The following is a 25,023-nucleotide window of genomic DNA, read 5'->3' as shown; positions in this document are numbered from 1 at the left end:
CCTGTCAGAATAAGAAATGCCCCTAGCTGGACTAAAGATTTTGTTATGGAATGATCATAAAATGTGATTTACAATATTCAGGTTTTAGTTAAAGTGTTACTGTTACATTAATAATACTGTCAGGTTCTTCTGAGTTACAAGAAGTATTCTTTGTTCAAGAGGGAAGATGTTGTGTCCATATGCAATGTGTTTAATGCATATATTAAACAAATTCGTTGTTACGGATTTAGGACACTGGGGGGCACTAGTGGACTGTTTGAGGTAAGAGAAAGAAGAGAGGAAAGGAGGGGAAGAATAAACAAAATAGTAAGCTCTCTGTTCCATAATCGTGTGTGGTTAATGTCTGACTCTGAACGACAAGTCAACACAACAAGCGCCTATCTAGTAAACAGGAGATCCTGGCTTGGAATCCCAGCGGTGCCTTTTCCTTTGGTAATCTTTAATCAGTAACTGCTACAATGAGTAAATCAACCCTTTTTTATTGGTGTCAGACTATGACTAACAGTATGCAGAGCTTTGGTGTGTGCTTTGACTTGCAGATAATCATCAGACCACTGGGATTTACATATGCATAGTAAATTTATTATTTGCCTCAAATATTAGCAGCACTACTGTTATTTTATAGGAAGGTTGACCAAGGAACCAACTTCTTCACCTGGGCTCTGTGGCGCAATGGATAGCGCATTGGACTTCTAGATAAATAGCTGGAGCAATTCAAAGGTTGTGGGTTTGAGTCCCACCAGAGTCTAGAGTGTTTCCTCTTCTTTATAGCTCTGTCTACTACCTTTTTGTACTTTTATTTGCAAGATTTTCTCTAGTCTTTTTACCTAATTAATAGCAATTTCAAACTTTCAGAAATATTCTCTTTGATGTTGGGGTATTGGAACATATTTGTGCTGCAGAAGATTCTGCATGTATTTGTGAAAAGTGAGATGAAGCAGTTTGAAATGTAGGATTTTAGCCTTTTCTGAATCAGAATGATGTTTGCTGATCCATTAAAAGATGTTTAAACAGAACCTGAAGGGTAAACAAAAGATGCTAAGTTTTGTGTGTACATTCTGCGTGACAAGGTCTAGTACTCTGTACATGTATATGTTAGGTTTAAGTAATTGAGAAAAGCTTTCAGAGTTGATGTTATTTGTTTCTGGAAAATGCAGAGGTTCCTAATCAGGGAAGTTGTTTTTGCTGTCTGTGTGAAGTTTGTATGCAAGAGAATGTTTTTGAGTTTGCCTGAAGCTATATTGTGTTGATATAGAAAACCAGTCAGGTAGGGTGCAGCGGCTTAGTTGGTTATAGCGCCTGTCTAGTAAACAGGAGATCCTGGGTTCGAATCCCAGCGGTGCCTTTTCCTTGGGTAATCTTTAATCAGTAACTGCTACAATGAGTAAATCAACCCTTTTTTATTGGCGTAAGACTATGACTAACAGTATGCAGAGCTTTGGTGTGTGCTTAGACTTGCAGATAATCATCAGACCACTGGGATTTACATATGCATAGTAAATTTATTATTTGCCTCAAATATTAGCAGCACTACTGTTATTTTATAGGAAGGTTGGCCAAGGAACCAGTTTCTTCGCCTGGGCTCTGTGGCGCAATGAATAGCGCATTGGACTTCTAGATAAGTAGCTGGAGCAATTCAAAGGTTGTGGGTTCGAGTCCCACCAGAGTCGAGAGTGTTTCCTCTTCTTTATAGCTCTGTCTACTACCTTTTTGTACTTTTATTTGCAAGATTTTCTCTAGTCTTTTTACCTAATTAATAGCAATTTCAAACTTTCAGAAATATTCTGTTTGATGTTGGGGTATTGGAACATATTTGTGCTGCAGAAGATTCTGCATGTATTTTTGAAAAGTGAGATGAAGCAGTTTGAAATGTAGGATTTTAGCCTTTTCTGAATCAGAATGATGTTTACTGATCCATTAAAAGATGTTTAAACGGAACCTGAAGGGTAAACAAAAGATGCTAAGTTTTGTGTGTACATTCTGCGTGACAAGGTCTAGTACTCTGTACATGTATATGATAGGTTTAAGCAATTGAGACAAGCTTTCAGAGTTGATGTTATTTGTTTCTGGAAAATGCAGAGGTTCCTAATCAGGGAAGTTGTTTTTGCTGTCTGTGTGAAGTTTGTATGCAAGAGAATGTTTTTGAGTTTGCCTGAAGCTACATTGTATTGATATAGAAAACTAGTAAGGTAGGGCGCCGTGGCTTAGTTGGTTATAGCGCCTGTCTAGTAAACAGGAGATTCTGGTTTCGCATCCCAGCTGTGCCTTTTCCTTGGGTAATCTTTAATCAGTAACTGCTACAATGAGTAAATCAACCCTTTTTTTATTGGCGTCAGACTATGACTAACAGTATGCAGAGCTTTGGTGTGTGCTTAGACTTGCAGATAATCATCAGACCACTGTGATTTACATATGCATAGTAAATTTATTATTTGCCTCAAATATTAGCAGCAGTACTGTTATTTTATAGGAAGGTTGGCCAAGGAACCAGTTTCTTCGTCTGGGCTCTGTGGCGCAATGGATAGTGCATTGGACTTCTAGATAAATAGCTGGAGCAATTCAAAGGTTGTGGGTTCGAGTCCCACCAGAGTCGAGAGTGTTTCCTCTTCTTTATAGCTCTGTCTACTACCTTTTTGTACTTTTATTTGCAAGATTTTCTCTAGTCTTTTTACCTAATTAATAGCAATTTCAAACTTTCAGAAATATTCTGTTTGATGTTGGGGTATTGGAACATATTTGTGCTGCAGAAGATTCTGCATGTATTTTTGAAAAGTGAGATGAAGCAGTTTGAAATGTAGGATTTTAGCCTTTTCTGAATCAGAATGATGTTTACTGATCCATTAAAAGATGTTTAAACGGAACCTGAAGGGTAAACAAAAGATGCTAAGTTTTGTGTGTACATTCTGCGTGACAAGGTCTAGTACTCTGTACATGTATATGATAGGTTTAAGCAATTGAGACAAGCTTTCAGAGTTGATGTTATTTGTTTCTGGAAAATGCAGAGGTTCCTAATCAGGGAAGTTGTTTTTGCTGTCTGTGTGAAGTTTGTATGCAAGAGAATGTTTTTGAGTTTGCCTGAAGCTATATTGTGTTGATATAGAAAACCAGTCAGGTAGGGTGCCGTGGCTTAGTTGGTTATAGCGCCTGTCTAGTAAACAGGAGATCCTGGGTTCGCATCCCAGCGGTGCCTTTTCCTTGGGTAATCTTTAATCAGTAACTGCTACAATGAGTAAATCAACCCTTTTTTTATTGGCGTCAGACTATGACTAACAGTATGCAGAGCTTTGGTGTGTGCTTAGACTTGCAGATAATCATCAGACCACTGGGATTTACATATGCATAGTAAATTTATTATTTGCCTCAAATATTAGCAGCACTACTGTTATTTTATAGGAAGGTTGGCCAAGGAACCAGTTTCTTCACCTGGGCTCTGTGGCGCAATGGATAGCGCATTGGGCTTCTAGATAAATAGCTGGAGCAATTCAAAGGTTGTGGGTTCGAGTCCCACCAGAGTCGAGAGTGTTTCCTCTTCTTTATAGCTCTGTCTACTACCTTTTTGTACTTTTATTTGCAAGATTTTCTCTAGTCTTTTTACCTAATTAATAGCAATTTCAAACTTTCAGAAATATTCTGTTTGATGTTGGGGTATTGGAACATATTTGTGCTGCAGAAGATTCTGCATGTATTTTTGAAAAGTGAGATGAAGCAGTTTGAAATGTAGGATTTTAGCCTTTTCTGAATCAGAATGATGTTTACTGATCCATTAAAAGATGTTTAAACGGAACCTGAAGGGTAAACAAAAGATGCTAAGTTTTGTGTGTACATTCTGCGTGACAAGGTCTAGTACTCTGTACATGTATATGATAGGTTTAAGCAATTGAGACAAGCTTTCAGAGTTGATGTTATTTGTTTCTGGAAAATGCAGAGGTTCCTAATCAGGGAAGTTGTTTTTGCTGTCTGTGTGAAGTTTGTATGCAAGAGAATGTTTTTGAGTTTGCCTGAAGCTACATTGTATTGATATAGAAAACTAGTAAGGTAGGGCGCCGTGGCTTAGTTGGTTATAGCGCCTGTCTAGTAAACAGGAGATTCTGGGTTCGCATCCCAGCTGTGCCTTTTCCTTGGGTAATCTTTAATCAGTAACTGCTACAATGAGTAAATCAACCCTTTTTTTATTGGCGTCAGACTATGACTAACAGTATGCAGAGCTTTGGTGTGTGCTTAGACTTGCAGATAATCATCAGACCACTGTGATTTACATATGCATAGTAAATTTATTATTTGCCTCAAATATTAGCAGCAGTACTGTTATTTTATAGGAAGGTTGGCCAAGGAACCAGTTTCTTCGCCTGGGCTCTGTGGCGCAATGGATAGCGCATTGGACTTCTAGATAAATAGCTGGAGCAATTCAAAGGTTGTGGGTTCGAGTCCCACCAGAGTCGAGAGTGTTTCCTCTTCTTTATAGCTCTGTCTACTACCTTTTTGTACTTTTATTTGCAAGATTTTCTCTAGTCTTTTTACCTAATTAATAGCAATTTCAAACTTTCAGAAATATTCTGTTTGATGTTGGGGTATTGGAACATATTTGTGCTGCAGAAGATTCTGCATGTATTTTTGAAAAGTGAGATGAAGCAGTTTGAAATGTAGGATTTTAGCCTTTTCTGAATCAGAATGATGTTTACTGATCCATTAAAAGATGTTTAAACGGAACCTGAAGGGTAAACAAAAGATGCTAAGTTTTGTGTGTACATTCTGCGTGACAAGGTCTAGTACTCTGTACATGTATATGATAGGTTTAAGCAATTGAGACAAGCTTTCAGAGTTGATGTTATTTGTTTCTGGAAAATGCAGAGGTTCCTAATCAGGGAAGTTGTTTTTGCTGTCTGTGTGAAGTTTGTATGCAAGAGAATGTTTTTGAGTTTGCCTGAAGCTATATTGTGTTGATATAGAAAACCAGTCAGGTAGGGTGCCGTGGCTTAGTTGGTTATAGCGCCTGTCTAGTAAACAGGAGATCCTGGGTTCGCATCCCAGCGGTGCCTTTTCCTTGGGTAATCTTTAATCAGTAACTGCTACAATGAGTAAATCAACCCTTTTTTTATTGGCGTCAGACTATGACTAACAGTATGCAGAGCTTTGGTGTGTGCTTAGACTTGCAGATAATCATCAGACCACTGGGATTTACATATGCATAGTAAATTTATTATTTGCCTCAAATATTAGCAGCACTACTGTTATTTTATAGGAAGGTTGGCCAAGGAACCAGTTTCTTCGTCTGGGCTCTGTGGCGCAATGGATAGCGCATTGGACTTCTAGATAAATAGCTGGAGCAATTCAAAGGTTGTGGGTTCGAATCCCACCAGAGTCGAGAGTGTTTCCTCTTCTTTATAGCTCTGTCTACTACCTTTTTGTACTTTTATTTGCAAGATTTTCTCTAGTCTTTTTACCTAATTAATAGCAATTTCAAACTTTCAGAAATATTCTGTTTGATGTTGGGGTATTGGAACATATTTGTGCTGCAGAAGATTCTGCATGTATTTTTGAAAAGTGAGATGAAGCAGTTTGAAATGTAGGATTTTAGCCTTTTCTGAATCAGAATGATGTTTACTGATCCATTAAAAGATGTTTAAACGGAACCTGAAGGGTAAACAAAAGATGCTAAGTTTTGTGTGTACATTCTGCGTGACAAGGTCTAGTACTCTGTACATGTATATGATAGGTTTAAGCAATTGAGACAAGCTTTCAGAGTTGATGTTATTTGTTTCTGGAAAATGCAGAGGTTCCTAATCAGGGAAGTTGTTTTTGCTGTCTGTGTGAAGTTTGTATGCAAGAGAATGTTTTTGAGTTTGCCTGAAGCTACATTGTATTGATATAGAAAACTAGTAAGGTAGGGCGCCGTGGCTTAGTTGGTTATAGCGCCTGTCTAGTAAACAGGAGATCCTGGGTTCGCATCCCAGCTGTGCCTTTTCCTTGGGTAATCTTTAATCAGTAACTGCTACAATGAGTAAATCAACCCTTTTTTTATTGGCGTCAGACTATGACTAACAGTATGCAGAGCTTTGGTGTGTGCTTAGACTTGCAGATAATCATCAGACCACTGTGATTTACATATGCATAGTAAATTTATTATTTGCCTCAAATATTAGCAGCAGTACTGTTATTTTATAGGAAGGTTGGCCAAGGAACCAGTTTCTTCACCTGGGCTCTGTGGCGCAATGGATAGCGCATTGGACTTCTAGATAAATAGCTGGAGCAATTCAAAGGTTGTGGGTTCGAGTCCCACCAGAGTCGAGAGTGTTTCCTCTTCTTTATAGCTCTGTCTACTACCTTTTTGTACTTTTATTTGCAAGATTTTCTCTAGTCTTTTTACCTAATTAATAGCAATTTCAAACTTTCAGAAATATTCTGTTTGATGTTGGGGTATTGGAACATATTTGTGCTGCAGAAGATTCTGCATGTATTTTTGAAAAGTGAGATGAAGCAGTTTGAAATGTAGGATTTTAGCCTTTTCTGAATCAGAATGATGTTTACTGATCCATTAAAAGATGTTTAAACGGAACCTGAAGGGTAAACAAAAGATGCTAAGTTTTGTGTGTACATTCTGCGTGACAAGGTCTAGTACTCTGTACATGTATATGATAGGTTTAAGCAATTGAGACAAGCTTTCAGAGTTGATGTTATTTGTTTCTGGAAAATGCAGAGGTTCCTAATCAGGGAAGTTGTTTTTGCTGTCTGTGTGAAGTTTGTATGCAAGAGAATGTTTTTGAGTTTGCCTGAAGCTATATTGTATTGATATAGAAGACTAGTCAGGTAGGACGCTGTGGCTTAGTTGGTTATAGCGCCTGTCTACTAAACAGGAGATCCTGGGTTCGAATCCCAGCGGTGCCTCTTCCTTGGGTAATCTTTAATCAGTAACTGCTACAATGAGTAAATCAACCCTTTTTTTATTGGCGTCAGACTATGACTAACAGTATGCAGAGCTTTGGTGTGTGCTTAGACTTGCAGATAATCATCAGACCACTGGGATTTACATATGCCTAGTAAATTTATTATTTGCCTCAAATATTAGCAGCACTACTGTTATTTTATAGGAAGGTTGGCCAAGGAACCAGTTTCTTCACCTGGGCTCTGTGGCGCAATGGATAGCGCATTGGACTTCTAGATAAATAGCTGGAGCAATTCAAAGGTTGTGGGTTCGAGTCCCACCAGAGTCGAGAGTGTTTCCTCTTCTTTATAGCTCTGTCTACTACCTTTTTGTACTTTTATTTGCAAGGTTTTCTCTAGTCTTTTTACCTAATTAATAGCAATTTCAAACTTTCAGAAATATTCTGTTTGATGTTGGGGTATTGGAACATATTTGTGCTGCAGAAGATTCTGCATGTATTTTTGAAAAGTGAGATGAAGCAGTTTGAAATGTAGGATTTTAGCCTTTTCTGAATCAGAATGATGTTTACTGATCCATTAAAAGATGTTTAAACGGAACCTGAAGGGTAAACAAAAGATGCTAAGTTTTGTGTGTACATTCTGCGTGACAAGGTCTAGTACTCTGTACATGTATATGATAGGTTTAAGCAATTGAGACAAGCTTTCAGAGTTGATGTTATTTGTTTCTGGAAAATGCAGAGGTTCCTAATCAGGGAAGTTGTTTTTGCTGTCTGTGTGAAGTTTGTATGCAAGAGAATGTTTTTGAGTTTGCCTGAAGCTATATTGTGTTGATATAGCAAACCAGTCAGGTAGGGTGCCGTGGCTTAGTTGGTTATAGCGCCTGTCTAGTAATTAGGAGATCCTGGGTTCGCATCCCAGCTGTGCCTTTTCCTTGGGTAATCTTTAACCAGTAACTGCTACAATGAGTAAATCAACCCTTTTTTTATTGGCGTCAGACTATGACTAACAGTATGCAGAGCTTTGGTGTGTGCTTAGACTTGCAGATAATCATCAGACCACTGGGATTTACATATGCATAGTAAATTTATTATTTGCCTCAAATATTAGCAGCACTACTGTTATTTTATAGGAAGGTTGGCCAAGGAACCAGTTTCTTCACCTGGGCTCTGTGGCGCAATGGATAGCGCATTGGACTTCTAGATAAATAGCTGGAGCAATTCAAAGGTTGTGTGTTCGAGCCTCACCAGAGTCGGGAGTGTTTCCTCTTCTTTATAGCTCTGTCTACTACCTTTTTGTACTTTTATTTGCAAGATTTTCTCTAGTCTTTTTTACCTAATTAATAGCAATTTCAAACTTTCAGAAATATTCTGTTTGATGTTGGGGTCTTGGAACATATTTGTGCTGCAGAAGATTCTGCATGTATTTGTGAAAAGTGAGATGAAGCAGTTTGAAATGTAGGATTTTAGCCTTTTCTGAATCAGAATGATGTTTGCTGATCCATTAAAAGATGTTTAAAATGAACCTGAAGGGTAAACAAAAGATGCTAAGTTTTGTGTGTACATTCTGCGTGACAAGGTCTAGTACTCTGTACATGTATATGATAGGTTTAAGCAATTGAGACAAGCTTTCAGAGTTGATGTTATTTGTTTCTGGAAAATGCAGAGGTTCCTAATCAGGGAAGTTGTTTTTGCTGTCTGTGTGAAGTTTGTATGCAAGAGAATGTTTTTGAGTTTGCCTGAAGCTATATTGTATTGATATAGAAAACCTGTCGAGTAGGGTGCCGTGGCTTAGTTGGTTATAGCGCCTGTCTAGTAAAGAGGAGATCCTGGGTTCAAATCCCAGCGGTGCCTTTTCCTTGGGTAATCTTTATTCAGTAACTGCTACAATGAGTAAATCAACCCTTTTTTTATTGGAGTCAGACTATGACTAACAGTATGCAGAGCTTTGGTGTGTGCTTAGACTTGCAGATAATCATCAGACCACTGGGATTTACATATGCATAGTAAATTTATTATTTGCCTCAAATATTAGCAGCACTACTGTTATTTTATAGGAAGGTTGGCCAAGGAACCAGTTTCTTCACTTGGCCTCTGTGGCGCAATGGATAGCGCATTGGCCTTTTAGATGCATAGTTGAAGCAATGCAACGGTTGTGGGTTTGAGTCCCACCAGAGTCTAGAGTGTTTCCTCTTCTTTATAGCCCTGCCTACAACCTTTTTGTACTTTTATTTGCAAGATTTTCTCTAGTCTTTTTACCTAATTAATAGCAATTTCAAACTTTCAGAAATATTCTGTTTGATGTTGGGGTATTAGAACATATTTGTGCTGCAGAATATTCTGCATGTATTTGTGAAAAGTGAGATGAAGCAGTTTGAAATGTAGGATTTTAGCCTTCTCTGAATCAGAATGATGTTTGCTGATCCATTAAAAGATGTTTAAACGGAACCTGAAGGGTAAACAAAAGATGCTAAGTTTTGTGTGTACATTCTGCGTGACAAGGTCTAGTACTCTGTACATGTATATGTTAGGTTTAAGCAATTGAGACAAGCTTTCAGAGTTGATGTTATTTGTTTCTGGAAAATGCAGACGTTCCTAATCAGGGAAGTTGTTTTTGCTGTCTGTGTGAAGTTTGTATGCAAGAGAATGTTTTTGAGTTTGCCTGAAGCTATATTGTATTGATATAGAAGACCAGTCAGGTAGGGCCCCGTGGCTTAGTTGGTTTTCGCGCCTGTCTAGTAAACGGGAGGTCCTGGGTTTGAATCCCAACGGTGCCTTTTCCTTGGGTAATCTTTAATCAGTAACTGCTACAATGAGTAAATCAACTCTTTTTTTATTGGCGTCAGACTATGACTAACAGTATGCAGAGCTTTGGTGTGTGCTTAGACTTGCAGATAATCATCAGACCACTGGGATTTACATATGCAAAGTAAATTCATTATTTGCCTCAAATATTAGCAGCACTACTGTTATTTTATAGGAAGGTTGGCCAAGGTACCAACTTCTTCACCTGTGCTCTGTGGTGCAATGGATAGTGCATTGGACTTCTAGCTACATAGCTGGAGCAATTCAAAGGTTGTGGGTTCGAATCCCACCAGAGTCGAGAGTGTTAACTCTTCTTTATAGCTCTGTCTACTACCTTTTTGTACTTTTATTTGCAAGATTTTCTCCAGTCTTTTTACCTAATTAATAGCAATTTCAAACTTTCAGAAATATTCTGTTTGATGTTGGGGTATTGCAACATATTTGTGCTGCAGAAGATTCTGCATGTATTTGTGAAAAGTGAGATGAAGCAGTTTGAAATGTTGGATTTTAGCCTTTTCTGAATCAGAATGATGTTTGCTGATCCATTAAAAGATGTTAAAACGGAGCCTGAAGGGTAAACAAAAGATGCTAAGTTTTGTGTGTACATTCTGCGTGACAAGGTCTAGTACTCTGTACATGTATATGATAGGTTTAAGCAATTGAGACAAGCCTTCAGAGTTGATGTTATTTGTTTCTGGAAAATGCAGAGGTTCCTAATCAGGGAAGTTGTTTTTGCTGTCTGTGTGAGGTTTGTATGCAAGAGAATGTTTTTGAGTTTGCCTGAAGCTATATTGTATTGATATAGAAGACCTGTCAGGTAGGGCGCCGTGGCTTAGTTGGTTATAGCGCCTGTCTAGTAAACAGGAGGTTCTGCGTTTGAATCCCAGCAGTGCTTTTTCCTTGGGTAATCTTTAATCAGTAACTGCTACAATGAGTAAATCAACCCTTTTTTTATTGACGTCAGACTATGACTAACAGTATGCAGAGCATTGGTGTTTGCTTAGACCTGCAGATAATCATCAGACCACTGGGATTTACATATGCATAGTAAATTCATTATTTGCCTCAAATATTAGCAGCACTACTGTTATTTTATAGGAAGGTTGGCCAAGGAACCAGTTTCTTCACCTGGGCTCTGGGGTGCAATGGATAGCGCATTGGCCTTCTAGCTGCATAGCTGGAGCAATTCAAAGCTTGTGGGTTCGAATCCCACCAGAGTCGAGAGTGTTTACTCTTCTTTATAGCTCTGTCTACTACCTTTTTGTACTTTTATTTGCAAGATTTTCTCCAGTCTTTTTACCTAATTAATAGCAATTTCAAACTTTCAGAAATATTCTGTTTGATGTTGGGGTATTGGAACATATTTGTGCTGCAGAAGATTCTGCATGTATTTGTGAAAAGTGAGATGAAGCAGTTTGAAATGTTGGATTTTAGCCTTTTCTGAATCAGAATGATGTTTGCTGATCCATTAAAAGATGTTAAAACGGAGCCTGAAGGGTAAACAAAAGATGCTAAGTTTTGTGTGTACATTCTGCGTGACAAGGTCTAGTACTCTGTACATGTATATGATAGGTTTAAGCAATTGAGATAAGCCTTCAGAGTTGATGTTATTTGTTTCTGGAAAATGCAGAGGTTCCTAATCAGGGAAGTTGTTTTTGCTGTCTGTGTGAGGTTTGTATGCAAGAGAATGTTTTTGAGTTTGCCTGAAGCTATATTGTATTGATATAGAAGACCTGTCAGGTAGGGCGCCGTGGCTTAGTTGGTTATAGCGCCTGTCTAGTAAACAGGAGGTTCTGCGTTTGAATCCCAGCAGTGCTTTTTCCTTGGGTAATCTTTAATCAGTAACTGCTACAATGAGTAAATCAACCCTTTTTTTATTGACGTCAGACTATGACTAACAGTATGCAGAGCATTGGTGTTTGCTTAGACCTGCAGATAATCATCAGACCACTGGGATTTACATATGCATAGTAAATTCATTATTTGCCTCAAATATTAGCAGCACTACTGTTATTTTATAGGAAGGTTGGCCAAGGAACCAGTTTCTTCACCTGGGCTCTGGGGTGCAATGGATAGCGCATTGGCCTTCTAGCTGCATAGCTGGAGCAATTCAAAGCTTGTGGGTTCGAATCCCACCAGAGTCGAGAGTGTTTACTCTTCTTTATAGCTCTGTCTACTACCTTTTTGTACTTTTATTTGCAAGATTTTCTCCAGTCTTTTTACCTAATTAATAGCAATTTCAAACTTTCAGAAATATTCTGTTTGATGTTGGGGTATTGCAACATATTTGTGCTGCAGAAGATTCTGCATGTATTTGTGAAAAGTGAGATGAAGCAGTTTGAAATGTTGGATTTTAGCCTTTTCTGAATCAGAATGATGTTTGCTGATCCATTAAAAGATGTTAAAACGGAGCCTGAAGGGTAAACAAAAGATGCTAAGTTTTGTGTGTACATTCTGCGTGACAAGGTCTAGTACTCTGTACATGTATATGATAGGTTTAAGCAATTGAGACAAGCCTTCAGAGTTGATGTTATTTGTTTCTGGAAAATGCAGAGGTTCCTAATCAGGGAAGTTGTTTTTGCTGTCTGTGTGAGGTTTGTATGCAAGAGAATGTTTTTGAGTTTGCCTGAAGCTATATTGTATTGATATAGAAGACCTGTCAGGTAGGGCGCCGTGGCTTAGTTGGTTATAGCGCCTGTCTAGTAAACAGGAGGTTCTGCGTTTGAATCCCAGCAGTGCTTTTTCCTTGGGTAATCTTTAATCAGTAACTGCTACAATGAGTAAATCAACCCTTTTTTTATTGACGTCAGACTATGACTAACAGTATGCAGAGCATTGGTGTTTGCTTAGACCTGCAGATAATCATCAGACCACTGGGATTTACATATGCATAGTAAATTCATTATTTGCCTCAAATATTAGCAGCACTACTGTTATTTTATAGGAAGGTTGGCCAAGGAACCAGTTTCTTCACCTGGGCTCTGGGGTGCAATGGATAGCGCATTGGCCTTCTAGCTGCATAGCTGGAGCAATTCAAAGGTTGTGGGTTCGAATCCCACCAGAGTCGAGAGTGTTTCCTCTTCTTTATAGCTCTGTCTACTACCTTTTTGTACTTTTATTTGCAAGATTTTCTCCAGTCTTTTTACCTAATTAATAGCAATTTCAAACTTTCAGAAATATTCTGTTTGATGTTGGGGTATTGGAACATATTTGTGCTGCAGAAGATTCTGCATGTATTTGTGAAAAGTGAGATGAAGCAGTTTGAAATGTTGGATTTTAGCCTTTTCTGAATCAGAATGATGTTTGCTGATCCATTAAAAGATGTTAAAACGGAGCCTGAAGGGTAAACAAAAGATGCTAAGCTTTTGTGTGTACATTCTGTGTGACCAGGTCTCCTACTCTGTACATGTATATGTACATGTGATGTTTTTTGTTTCTGGAAAATGCAGAGGTTCCTATTCAGGGAAGTTGTTTTTTCTGTCTGTGTGAAGTTTGTATGCAAGAGAATGTTTTTGAATTTGTCTGAAGCTATATTGTATTGATATAGATTACCTTTCACCTTACCTTACCTGGGTTTGAATCCCAGCAGTGCATTTTCCTTGGGTAATCTTTAATCAGTAACTGCTACAATGAGTAAATCAACCCTTTTTTATTGGCGTCAGACTATGACTAACAGTATGCAGAGCTTTGGTGTGTGCTTAGTCTTGCAGATAATCATAGACGTTCAAAAATCAATTTTAACAACCCAATCAGAATCAACAGCGCTTCGTGATGTCCGAGTACTAGCAACTCCTGCGTTAAGTTTGGGCTGTTAAACGTACGGTCTCTAACACGTAAAGCCGTCATTGTCAATGAAATTCTAACTGTAAACCTCCTCAGTTCACTGTGTCTCTGTGAACCGTGGGTTAAACCTAATGAATTATTGCTGTGAATGAATCAACTCCCCCAGGCTTTAACTACTGCAGTTATCCACTCAGGTGTGGTCGTGGTGGCGGCGTTGCCACAATCTATGATTCAGTTCTAGGCATAATCCTAAACTCAGGTTATGAAGCTAAATCGTTTGAAGTGCTTATTCTTAAAGTGGCAGGCTTTTCTCCGGCTTCTAAAAAGCAGCTCTCTTTCCTGCTTATTACAGTCTATCGTCCTCCTGGACCTTATACAGATCTTGTTAGTGAAATTGCTGACTTCTTTTCAGAAGTAGCTGTCTCTACTGTGTCATGAAAAATATTGTAATCATGCTGATTCATAATGTATCCATTTAATCTTGTATCCCTTTAATATTTCGTATTCGTAAATCATGTTCTGTTCTATATAATCTACTGCACAGTTGTACAGTACATTCTGATACTATGTCTGGCGCCAGCCGAGGCCAGATAAGAAATATATGGGTAAGCATTAGCTGAAACAGAGCAGTTAATCATGTTGTCCCCTTACTCACCCTCACACTCAGGGGCACAGTGTCTTAAATCTATCAACAATAGGCAGAAAAGTGTGCCAGAGGTCACACACCACTAGTGTTAATTACATACACTCCTTCTTAGGAGGTGCCAGGTGTCGTAAGTCATGACTTCAGGATGCGTATGCAACATGTGAGGGTGGGTGGGGGATATTCCTATAAGTATGTATGTTGAATACCATTGAGGCAGTCTGTATCGTGGTCACGAGCTGCGTGCAGATTCATTAAACTTGCTACTCAATGCATATTCCCTTGTCTGCTTCATCACTCTCTGACAGATTTCCACCACAACTGATAAGGCTTTTATTGTTTGAGATTTCAGTATTCACTTTGAAAAGAGTCCTTAGGACCCCCTTAGAATTAGGTTTAAATCAATCTTAGATGCTTTGGGATTCATTCAAAATGTTATAGGTCCAACTCCTAGATATAGGTCCAACCATACACTAGACCTAGTTCTGACCCTGCATATTGAAACAGAACATGTAGTAAGCATTTCTCAGCCTGACTCCATTTCTGACCATTACCTAATCATGTTTGTAATCTTAAACCAGGATATCCACCTGATGCCTCGCTTTATGAGCAAACGTACCATAACAATGTCTACAGCTAGTGTATTCATTAATAACCTTCCAGATTTAACCATCTCCAGCCCATCTCATCATATAGAACTTGAGCATGAACCAGATGATCTGCTGTCTGTGCTCCGCTCTAATCTTGACAATGTTGCGTCAATTAAGATCAAACAAATTAGGGAGAGAAAGCTAGCGCCTTGGTGTAATGACCATATGCGTACTCTCTACGGCTTGAATGCATCATAGTCATGCGGAATACAAAAAAGCTTTAATTAAAGCCAAATCCTCATAAATCGCATCACTAATAGACAATAACAAAAATATCCCCAGATTCCTTTTTAATACTGTGAATAAACTCACCAGCAGTCACAGACAAACTAACTCAGCCATTCCTGCTGACATTAGCAGGATAAAATTGAAAACATTAAAAATTCATAGTCAGTCCCTGACCACTGCAGTGAATGTTGATGAATGGTGCACCAGCTTTAATGCACACTCTGAATACTCTGAATAGCCTATTAAAGTTATCCTCATGTGTACTAGATCCTGTTCCAACACAGTTGTTTAAACAGGTTCTGCCTAGGGTTATACAATCAGTACTGGCCTAGAAAAAGGTCCTAGAAAAAGCAGTGTTTCTGCTGCTGTGCACAACAGTAGCATTTACAAGGTCTTTTAGTCTGGATTTAGACCCAACCACAGCACTGAAACAGCGTTACTAAGAGCCACAAATGACCTCCTCGTTTCATTTGATAGAGGCTGCACTACTATTCTTGTGCTGCTTGACCTTAGTGCTGCCTTTGACACCGTAGATCATGCCATTCTGCTTGACAGGCTTGAAAATACTGCAGGAATTAAATGATCTGCACTCGCTTATCTTAATCTCATGTGGAATTTGTACAACATACAAAGGAACCCAAAAGGAGAGAGATGGTCAGCTCTGGTCACTGAGAGACAGCTAACCAGTCACACAAGTCAGATGTAAATGTAAATGTCAGATTTACTGTATATATTCTATTCAAGTGTGCTGTATGTAGCTATTATTTAATGTCTGTCCTTGTCTCCTCAGATTAGGACACGGTTAAAAAGAGTCATCAGCACAGACCTTTTCCGCTCTTTTATCAGACTACTTAATGGTCTGGTCCTAAAAACTGCTGAAGGTGAACAAAGCAGCAGCCATGAATGAGGAGAAGCCGGCTCTCATAGGCATTTTGGACTGCCCTGAGAAATATGTCAGTGAATAACTCTGATAATATCCTGTAGAACAACTGCAGCTTAGCTTGGTCTGCCACACTCAGAAGATCCAGATCTCAAATTTCATCAGGATGTCTGATGTGAGCCTGTATCTGTTTTGGTGAGGCTAAACTGTGGTGCATGTATAGATTTGAACATGTACTTGTGATGCAGGTATGCTGTGGGTCCTGTGAATAATGAATTCTTTTTATTAATTATAGAAACTATAGAGGAGCATTACTGAGAAGTCCTGGACATGTCCCTGTTCATTAAATAAGGGCTTTGTTCTATAGGTTGTACACTGGCAGTAATGAGTTAACTGAGCTCATCCGTTCAGTGATCAGAAATCCATTCTCTCTCCATTAGCAGAACTGATCAGACTGATCAGCTGCTCCTCAAACCATTGATGAGTTGGATCAGCTGTGCTAAAGCAAAGAGAGCTGGAAAGTAAGCAGGGAGGGTTGCTTCAATGAGTGGAGTTGGGAATCATCAGTCTAGGCTTATGACAGAGATTTGTCCTCATAGAGTAAAGCCTTGTCCTTCTAGACTAAATGGAAACTCAGTTGTTTCTGATGTGGACATGAAGCGGACTTACTAAGAAGCAATGCACTGTAAAAAGTGGGACTGGGGTTCATTAATATTTACTAAATAATTAAAAGTTACCAACACATAATAAAATAAGAATATATGTAGTTTAAAATCAAATCGAGTTTTTTAATGTTTTTATTAATTGTATGTAACACAAATGTTGCTTTAATAATAAAATTAGCTGAGTAGAATTTACTTAACGGCAATATTATATATATATATTGATAGATATAATATAAATATTGAATTTGGGGTTTCATTAGTTGTCAGTTATAACCATCAAAATTAAAATAAATAAACACTTGAAATATATCAGTCTGTGTGTAATGAATTAATATAATATACAAGTTTACCTTTTTGAATGGAATTGAAATAAATCATCTTTTTCAAAATATTCTAATTTTATGACCAGCACCTGTACATGACTCAACTGAAGATGTTCAGAAATCAGGTTCTGAATCTTCTTGTTGTGCTTCTTGATTCAGACTGCCTTCAGAACACCCACTGCTCCTGATTCAGTCCCAGAGACGAGCTTCATTGGTGGAGAGACATCCCTGCTGTTCCATGGCCTCAGTATGGATCACTTTCCGGTCCTCTGGTCCTAGGCTGGTAAATCAAGCAGTGTCTATGGGAGGAGATCCGCTGTCCAACAGAGTGTGGAAGTTCTGGTCTGTATCACTGAGGCCACCGGAACAAGCTTCACCCTCCATATTGAACTGGACACCAGTGGAGAGCTGATGCCTGAGGTGAAGAACATTCAACCACTGCAGTTTTTTCAGGGTTGTCTGAGAGTAACCTACTTTCAAACCTACCAAGCGTTTCACTTAACTTACACAATAAGTCCAAATATTTGTGGACAACCTTTCTAAACAATGCTTTCAGCTACTTTATGTTGCACCCATTGCTGACACAGATGTGCAAATGCACACACACACAGCTTGTCTAGCCCCTGTAGGTTAGATTGAGCTGTGGAGCAGTGGAACTGTGTTTTCTGAAATGATGGATGGTGCTCCATACAAAATTTTAGAGATGGGTTGGAGAGTTGGGGATGATTAGGTGGGGTGATCAACCAATATACTGACCTCACTAAAGCTGTTGTCGCAGAATGCAATCAAATCCACCAGGTAACCATAATTGGTTCATATCTGGTTTAAAAAATAATTGTTTAAATAACAGGAAAATAGGAACCTTGGCATCGCTGTCCAGACCTTCAGCTCCTTATGGATGATGAGTACCACAATCTGCTCCTCAATGGTTGTTTTACCAACGGCAAGATTTATTTGGGAACATCTCCTACAGAAATGGTACATTTATCTTCTGAGGTATATTTTTATGAAATTTAGATAAATATTTTTAAATGTACATAATGATTAAATATTCATATTTTAGTTTCAGGGTTTGAGAAATCGTTTGTCTGCAGGTCAGGGCGGCCTCATTACTATGCTCCTCCCTCATTGAATACACTTCTCCTTTAGATCAGAGGTAGTAAAGCTCCTCTGTGGATGTAGATTTAGTTCCAAAAACAACCAGTTTAAGAAACAGATCAGCAGCATTCATACATGACTCAACTGAAGATGTTCAGAAATCAGGTTCTGAATCACACTTGATTTAGACTTACGTTAGTCCACCCACTATTTCTGACTCAGTCCGAGACAAGCTCCACTGGTGGAGGGACCTCTGTGCTGGTCCATGGCCTCTTCAGCCTTTACTGAGAGACAGACAGACAGAGACATTATCAGGCTAACAAATGAGTGCTTCCCTAAAATCTTTTATAGTCTTTTATATTTATATTTAAAAATCTTTTATAGTGACCAAGTATACAATATTCACATTCAAATACAGAATATATAAACATATACACTATTTTACACTATTATGCACGATCTGTTCCAAATAAACATATTTACATATAAGCTCTTATAGTGAGTGAGTCTGTAGTAGAAAATAAGGTTATATTACAGGATAAGGGGTGCAACAGCTAATCAACTTAGTCTACAAAAATCGACGACCCAATTAGTTCATTAGTATTTAATAGACGATTAGTTGTTGACGTCACCACGCATATTTCTTGTGCTAACTCGGACCGTTTGTACATGGATCACATGTTCTGGTGAGTTTCACTTACTTGTCAAAGCATGCTACCATAGTGTAGATTTATTGGACCATGTATGTGATACAGATGTTATTAGTCATTGGTAGTTGTGAATACTGATGGAGCAAAATTCATTTTAGTTTGTGTATATGCGATTAACAGTATTGTGATTAACCAAATATTTGAAGCAGACCTTTGTAGGAAGATAAAGTAATGGAAGGTAAAATACTCAACAGATCAGGTTGTTATAGGAGAAGACTTTAATGTAGTTCCAGATGGCTCAGTTGACCGTCTTCCCTCTAGAGGGCAGCATCATCTTTTTGATTATATTTTCAATAACTTAGTCTCCAATACTAATCTGACAGACTGTTGGAGGACAGGAAACCCCAATGCCAGACAGTACACCTGGTTTAATGCTTCCAATAAAGGTCAGTGTTCAAGGCTACACTACTGGTTAATCCCTCACAATGTGACGGATAGTATTTTAAGCTGTGAAATTTCAGCATCTCCTTTAACTGATCACTGTTCAGTTACCTTGTTCCTCTCTTGGGAACAAATGTAAATCACCTTTGAATTCAATTTGGAAATTTAATAGTAACCTTTTACTTAATTGAAGATATTTCACTACTGGAAATTTCACCTCTGAACAAATGGGAGTGGTTTAAATGCAATGTTAGGGCAGCAGCAATTAGGATAGCATGCGTCTAAACAGATGAGGGCCCAACAATCCCAACAGACACACACAGACTCGTTTAGCATTGATTAGGAAGTGAATATGGGTTGAATGCAGTCACTCTGACGCCCACTTTCCAGAGTGTGTGAAAGTGTGTAAAAAAAGAAAAAAGAGAGAGACATTTTTAGGTAAAATAAAGTTTATTTTATTATCTTTATCGGTTGTTAATAAGAATGAGAATTATATCAGTGGTATATTAATTTAATTTAGAAAATATCAAATTGACATTTACGTTGTATTAAAGGACAGAAACAGTCATTGTAGGAAATGAAACTAGACGCTAGATGGCAGCATGGAGTCAGGAGTCAAATGCTTCAACAGCACTGAACTGTGTTAATACTCTGAAAAGCTTCTCAATAACCATCTCTACACCAAAGCTGCTCAAGTACTTCTAATAAGGAGAGGATGTAGTTTGTACCTGTTTGATAATTGCTATGCAGACGATGGCGGTCCGGTCGAGTTGTGCAGCCATGTGTTTCTTTATGAAGGTAAATGTGCCTAAATGAACCAGTAGGTGGGATATTTCTACAGGCTAAAAGCATCATATCAGAGAATGCTCCCAGCAGACGTATATGAGAGATATAGTGTTAGTGACTATATGAGAGTAATAATTATGAGGTAACAGAGGTGATAAGAAATCGTTTTTTATTACTTTTATTTTTTTAATCACAGTTTACACTTTTTCACTCTAGCAAATATTAACGGTAAGCAGAGATTGCATGAAGCAACGAGAAAAACAGAATTATCATGAAAAACACATGAAAACTGTAAAAATAATTGGTCCACGCATGCGCAGAATCGACTCAAACAGAGCTAGTTGTGCACTAATGGCACCCCCTGTGGAGAGTCTTAAGCTTGCGGGAGCCATTACAGCACAGTGTGTAATAAAAACTGAATAAAAATTTCTAAAGAATTTAATTTTTAAAGCATAAAGAAAAATGATATCACTCTCCAGTGTAAATTAGACCTTCCAGCAGTAAATATTCACTCAGCTTCTAGTTTAAGGAAACAGTGGCGTAGGGTTCAATTAAACTCCTCATACCACTTTATATTTATACAAGGAAGCTGTTACTGACATATAATGATCGCTAGATGGCGTTTCTTCCACACGTCATTCAGTTGGGTGTAGAGATTCTCGATATGCCAGGTGAGTTTAAACTGTTCACTTGATGTTCAAAAATAATATTATTATAATTAAAAGATATTAAATAATAATAGTAATAATAATAAGGACTTCCTGTTCGTTTCTGTTCATTTGTGTTGATTCATTGTTCATGTGTTTCACCTGGGACTGGGAGTACTAAAGGAGCGTAGTTCCCTTTGTTCACTGCCGTGAATTGACTCTACTGGAATCCCTGTGACGCTCTGGGATTCCTCACACGTTACCGCCGTGTTCAGGTCAGCTCTAGTTTTGCGGCCCATGTTTAGGAGAGATTCTCTGTCCGACTCGGAGGCAAGCCAGGTACGTTCGCTTCCTGCTCAGGTTCCATGGTGAACCAAGTTCTAGGCAGTACTCTACAGGTTCAGGTTAGGTCGGCCTTGCTTTCTGGTCTGGCAGCTGGTTCCCCCGCTACCTTTGTTTGTACACAGAGCTCGGCTCTGTCCTTAGTATCTCCCCTCTCTGCCCAAGCGAGGTTTGTGGCTTTGTGTTTATACCCCTTTAGTTTTCCCCCTCGTTTCACTCTCGTTTAGCTCCCTGCTCCTCCCAGTCCCAGGTTTGTTTTGTTTGCCATCTGACTTGTTGCGTTTTGGTTCTGTTCATGGTTTTGCCCATGTTGCTGCACTTTGCTTTTTGGATCCCATTGTTTTGTATTTGGTTAATAAAGTATCTTGCTTCGATTTCCATTTCTGCGAGTGTTCATCCCTTCAGGTCTGGCCGTACACGCCATGACAATAACATTAACAGGTGAACGTCATTCTTTATTTTAGTTCATTTATTTTGATTTTCATTTGTTGTATTTAATAATCATTTATAGTGAGACAAAAAAAAGTATTTAGTCAGCCACTGATTGTGCAAGTTCTCCTACTTAGAACAATAAGAGGTGTGTGAAACTATGAAAGACAAGGGAGGACAATGAGGAAAACAAATCCAGGAAATCAGATGGTAGAATTTTTAAAGAATTTATTTGTAAATTATGTTGGAAAATAAGTATTTGGTCACCCACAAACAAGCAAGATTTCTGGCTCTCACAGGCCTGTAACTTCTTCTTTAGGAAGCTATTCTGTCCTCCACCTGTTACCTGTATTAATGCCACCTGTTTGACCTTGTTATCTGTATAAAAGACACCTGTCCACAGCCTCAAACAGTCAGACTCCAAACCTAACCATGGACAAGACCAACATTAGATAAACATTAGAGCTTAAAATGTTGGGCTGATTTAAATACAATCAGGGTCACAAGTAATTGGACAGTGACTGAATGTGTGTAATTTAGCTTCAGTACACCACCTCAGGGGATCTGAAATCAAGTAGTCACACAAATGAGCTGGGCCTTGGCATCGCCTTCCACACCTTCAGCTTCCTCTGGTTTTTCTGTTCTTTCTGTCATTAGCAGTGCAAGCTGTTGTAGGAACCAGTGTGATGAGTATCACAGATCTGCTCCTCAAGGGTTGTTTTAACAACAGCAAGATTTATTTCCTACGGAAATGGTACATTTATCTTCTGAGGTGTATTTTTATTAAATTAGACTAATTATTGTTACTGTGTGTAATTATTAAATATACATATTTTAGTTTCAGGATTTGAGGAATCGTTCCTCTGCAGGTCAGTACGGCCTCAGGAGGAAACTAGTACCTACTAGACGGCTGAAGTACTTGCAGCTAAAAAGTAGACTTTCTAAGGCCAAAGCTCCAGAGATCTCAATACAGGTGTTCAGCTCCAGGCTGGTCCACACTTACAGCTGCATCTCCAAGTCTGTAAGTACTCCTCAGCAGGTAAATCACACACCAGCACAACCTAGAACCCCTTCAACCATGATCCTCCCTCATTTAATAGACTCCTCCTTCAGATCAGAGGTAGTAAAGCTCCTCTGTAGATGAGGTGAAGAACATTCAACCACTGCACTTTAATGATCACTTCTCTTGTAAATAAATGTACTTTTTCTCTCAGAACAGATGTTTAATCATGAGCTGCATGAAGAATTGTACAATGAAATGCAGATATTGTTAAATTTTATTGTAAAAAGATCTTTTTCAAATTTCTCCTTTTCAGTTGTTTAAAACTAACCTACTTTCAGACCTACCAAAAAAGAAAAAGGTAAAGGTGCATGTATTTGTCACTGCACAGCGAAATGTGTCCTCCGCATTTAACCGATCTGTGGTAGTGAACACACACACACTAGTGATCTAGGGGCAGGGAGTACACACACACCCCGAGCGGTGGGCAGCCAACTCCAGCGACCCAGGGAGCAGAGAGGTTAAAGGGCCTTGCTCAAGGGCCCAACATTGAACCCACAACCCTGTTATCGATAGCCAGACGCTCTAACCGCTGAGACACCGCTGCCCCTAAAACCAAGCGTTTCAGTCAACTTACACTTTATGTCCAAATGTTTGTGGAGACCCCTTCTTAGAAATGCATTCATCTACTTTATGTTGCACACACTTTTGACACATATGTGCAAACTGTGGAACTGTGGGGTGTTCATCATCCAACATCCTGACCTCACTAATGCTCTTGTGGCTGAATGCTTCAAAATCTAGTAGAGAGTCTTTTTTCCCTGGACACTAAAGACATCCAACAAAAACAGGTTGTTTTAGGACCTAAATCTACATCTACAGAGGAGCTTTACTACCTCTGCTCTGAAGGAGGAGTCTATTAAATCAATGAGAATTGATGAAGGGTTTCTAGGTTGTGCTGGTGTACCTAGTTTCCAATACAGGTGCTGAGCTCCAGGCTGGACCATACTGACCTCATGAACAGACTCTTCCTTCAGAGGTAGATGTAGATTTACTTCCAAAAGCAACCAGTTTAAGAAACAGATCAGGAAAAATCATACATGACTCAACTGAAGATGTTCAATAATCAGGTTCTGAATCTTCTTGTTGTGCTTCTTGATTCAGACTGCCTGCCGACCACCTACTGCTCCTGATTCAGTCACAGAGACGGGCTGCCCCCCGGACGGGCTGGTCCATGACCTCAGTGTGAGGGACTACCAGAATGTGGTAGGACATCTCCAGTCCTACAGTCTGCAGCTGGGCCAAAAAAATCTAGCAGTGTCTGTAAGAGGAGGTCCGCTGTCCAACACTAATTAAGTGTGGAAATTTAGGTCCGCATCACTTAGGTCTTCAGGTCACCCTCTGGAACACGCAAGTGGATGCCTGAGCAGGACAAGAAGAAGAGGTGAAGACTGTGGTGCTGCATTCAACCACTGCACTTTAATGATCACTTCTCTTGTAAATAAATGTACTTTTTCTCTCATGTTTAATCATGAGCTGCATGAAGAATTGTTCAATAAACTGCAGATATTGTAACATTTTACTGTAAAAATATTTGTAAAATTTGGGTTGTCTAAAACTACTTGCAAACCCTTTCACTTAACCCACACTATATGCCCAAATGTTTGTGGACACCCCTTCTAATAAATGCATTCAGCTACTTTAAATTGCACCCATTGCACATATATGCAAATGCACACACTTTAGTCTTTGTAGAGAAGTAGTGCCAACAGAATAGGACTCTCTGGAGCATTCACCTATTGGCACCATGCTGCCTAATGCCAGTCGTGGGGCAGAGGGGTATAAAGCCCCCCAGTATTGAGCTGTGGCACAGTGGAACTGTGGAATGTTCCACTGCGCCACAGCTCAAACACATTCTCTGGAGTGATTAATGGTGTTTCATCCAATATTTTTGGAATAAGTTGGGGTGGTGATTATTTAACATCCTGACCTTACCAATGCTCTTCTTGCTGAATGCAATCAAATCCTCACAGCAATGCTCCAAAATCTAGTAAGCTGTCTCCAGCCTTCCCTAGACACTAGAGACAGTCAATCCAATAAAACAGCATCAAGAATGAATGAGCAGGTGTCCCAATACATCTGTCCATGTAGTGCATGAGTCTCACTTATCCTACACCTCAAACACCTATAAAATAAAGCATAACACTACTCATAAACCTAATTACTATCCAAAACCTTTAACTAACTTTACCCTGTTGAACATACACTGAGATGGTGATGATGGTACGCTCGATGAAAGCTAGTCTGTGTGTGTGTGTGTACTCACATTTCACTGATCTGTTGACAGGGTCCCTGCACCTTCCCCGCCACTGTGTGTACTGACTGACAGACAGACAGACAGAGACATTATCAGGCTGACAAATGATCTGCATCATCTGCAGAATTATCACCATTAACAATATTATCATGATCCAGATTCAGTGGCTGCTTACCTAAATCAAGTCAAGTGACTTTTATTATATAGTATATGATACACAAATTCAAATCCAGAATCTATACACATAAATACACACTATTTTACACTATTCTGCAAGGTCTGGGTGCAACAACTAAGATTAGTTTTAAATTTAGTTAAATAAAAAAAATTAGTTGATGTCATCACTCATGTTTCTCGCACTAACCAGGAACGGTTTGTGCATGGATCACGTTTTCTGTCAATGTTACCATAGTGTATATTTACAGATAAAGCTGCCTAAATACACCAGTAAATAGGAAATG

General features: G+C 38.9%; 9 non-coding genes across 9 annotated transcripts; all 9 read left to right on the top strand.

Annotated features, from left to right (window-relative positions):
• Window positions 1-658: 658 nt before the first annotated feature.
• trnar-ucu (transfer RNA arginine (anticodon UCU)) lies at window positions 659-748 on the top strand. The gene is given in 2 exon segments: window positions 659-695; window positions 713-748. It is a non-coding gene; the product is annotated as a tRNA-Arg (tRNA).
• An 832-nt stretch (window positions 749-1,580) lies between these two features.
• trnar-ucu (transfer RNA arginine (anticodon UCU)) lies at window positions 1,581-1,670 on the top strand. The gene is given in 2 exon segments: window positions 1,581-1,617; window positions 1,635-1,670. It is a non-coding gene; the product is annotated as a tRNA-Arg (tRNA).
• Window positions 1,671-2,503: 833 nt separating this feature from the next.
• On the top strand, window positions 2,504-2,593 carry trnar-ucu (transfer RNA arginine (anticodon UCU)). The gene is given in 2 exon segments: window positions 2,504-2,540; window positions 2,558-2,593. It is a non-coding gene; the product is annotated as a tRNA-Arg (tRNA).
• An 833-nt stretch (window positions 2,594-3,426) lies between these two features.
• On the top strand, window positions 3,427-3,516 carry trnar-ucu (transfer RNA arginine (anticodon UCU)). The gene is given in 2 exon segments: window positions 3,427-3,463; window positions 3,481-3,516. It is a non-coding gene; the product is annotated as a tRNA-Arg (tRNA).
• Window positions 3,517-4,349: 833 nt separating this feature from the next.
• On the top strand, window positions 4,350-4,439 carry trnar-ucu (transfer RNA arginine (anticodon UCU)). Its single transcript is given in 2 exon segments — window positions 4,350-4,386; window positions 4,404-4,439. It is a non-coding gene; the product is annotated as a tRNA-Arg (tRNA).
• Window positions 4,440-5,272: 833 nt separating this feature from the next.
• Window positions 5,273-5,362, top strand: trnar-ucu (transfer RNA arginine (anticodon UCU)). The gene is given in 2 exon segments: window positions 5,273-5,309; window positions 5,327-5,362. It is a non-coding gene; the product is annotated as a tRNA-Arg (tRNA).
• Window positions 5,363-6,195: 833 nt separating this feature from the next.
• On the top strand, window positions 6,196-6,285 carry trnar-ucu (transfer RNA arginine (anticodon UCU)). The gene is given in 2 exon segments: window positions 6,196-6,232; window positions 6,250-6,285. It is a non-coding gene; the product is annotated as a tRNA-Arg (tRNA).
• Window positions 6,286-6,807: 522 nt separating this feature from the next.
• trnas-acu (transfer RNA serine (anticodon ACU)) lies at window positions 6,808-6,882 on the top strand. The gene has a single exon. It is a non-coding gene; the product is annotated as a tRNA-Ser (tRNA).
• Window positions 6,883-7,118: 236 nt separating this feature from the next.
• On the top strand, window positions 7,119-7,208 carry trnar-ucu (transfer RNA arginine (anticodon UCU)). Its single transcript is given in 2 exon segments — window positions 7,119-7,155; window positions 7,173-7,208. It is a non-coding gene; the product is annotated as a tRNA-Arg (tRNA).
• Window positions 7,209-25,023: the final 17,815 nt, after the last annotated feature.

This window comes from Salminus brasiliensis, chromosome 4, assembly GCF_030463535.1.
Source record: "Salminus brasiliensis chromosome 4, fSalBra1.hap2, whole genome shotgun sequence".
In the NCBI taxonomy this organism is placed as follows: domain Eukaryota; kingdom Metazoa; phylum Chordata; class Actinopteri; order Characiformes; family Bryconidae; genus Salminus; species Salminus brasiliensis.
Note: the sequence above shows the minus strand (reverse complement) of the source record. Positions and strands in the feature narration are given on the sequence as shown.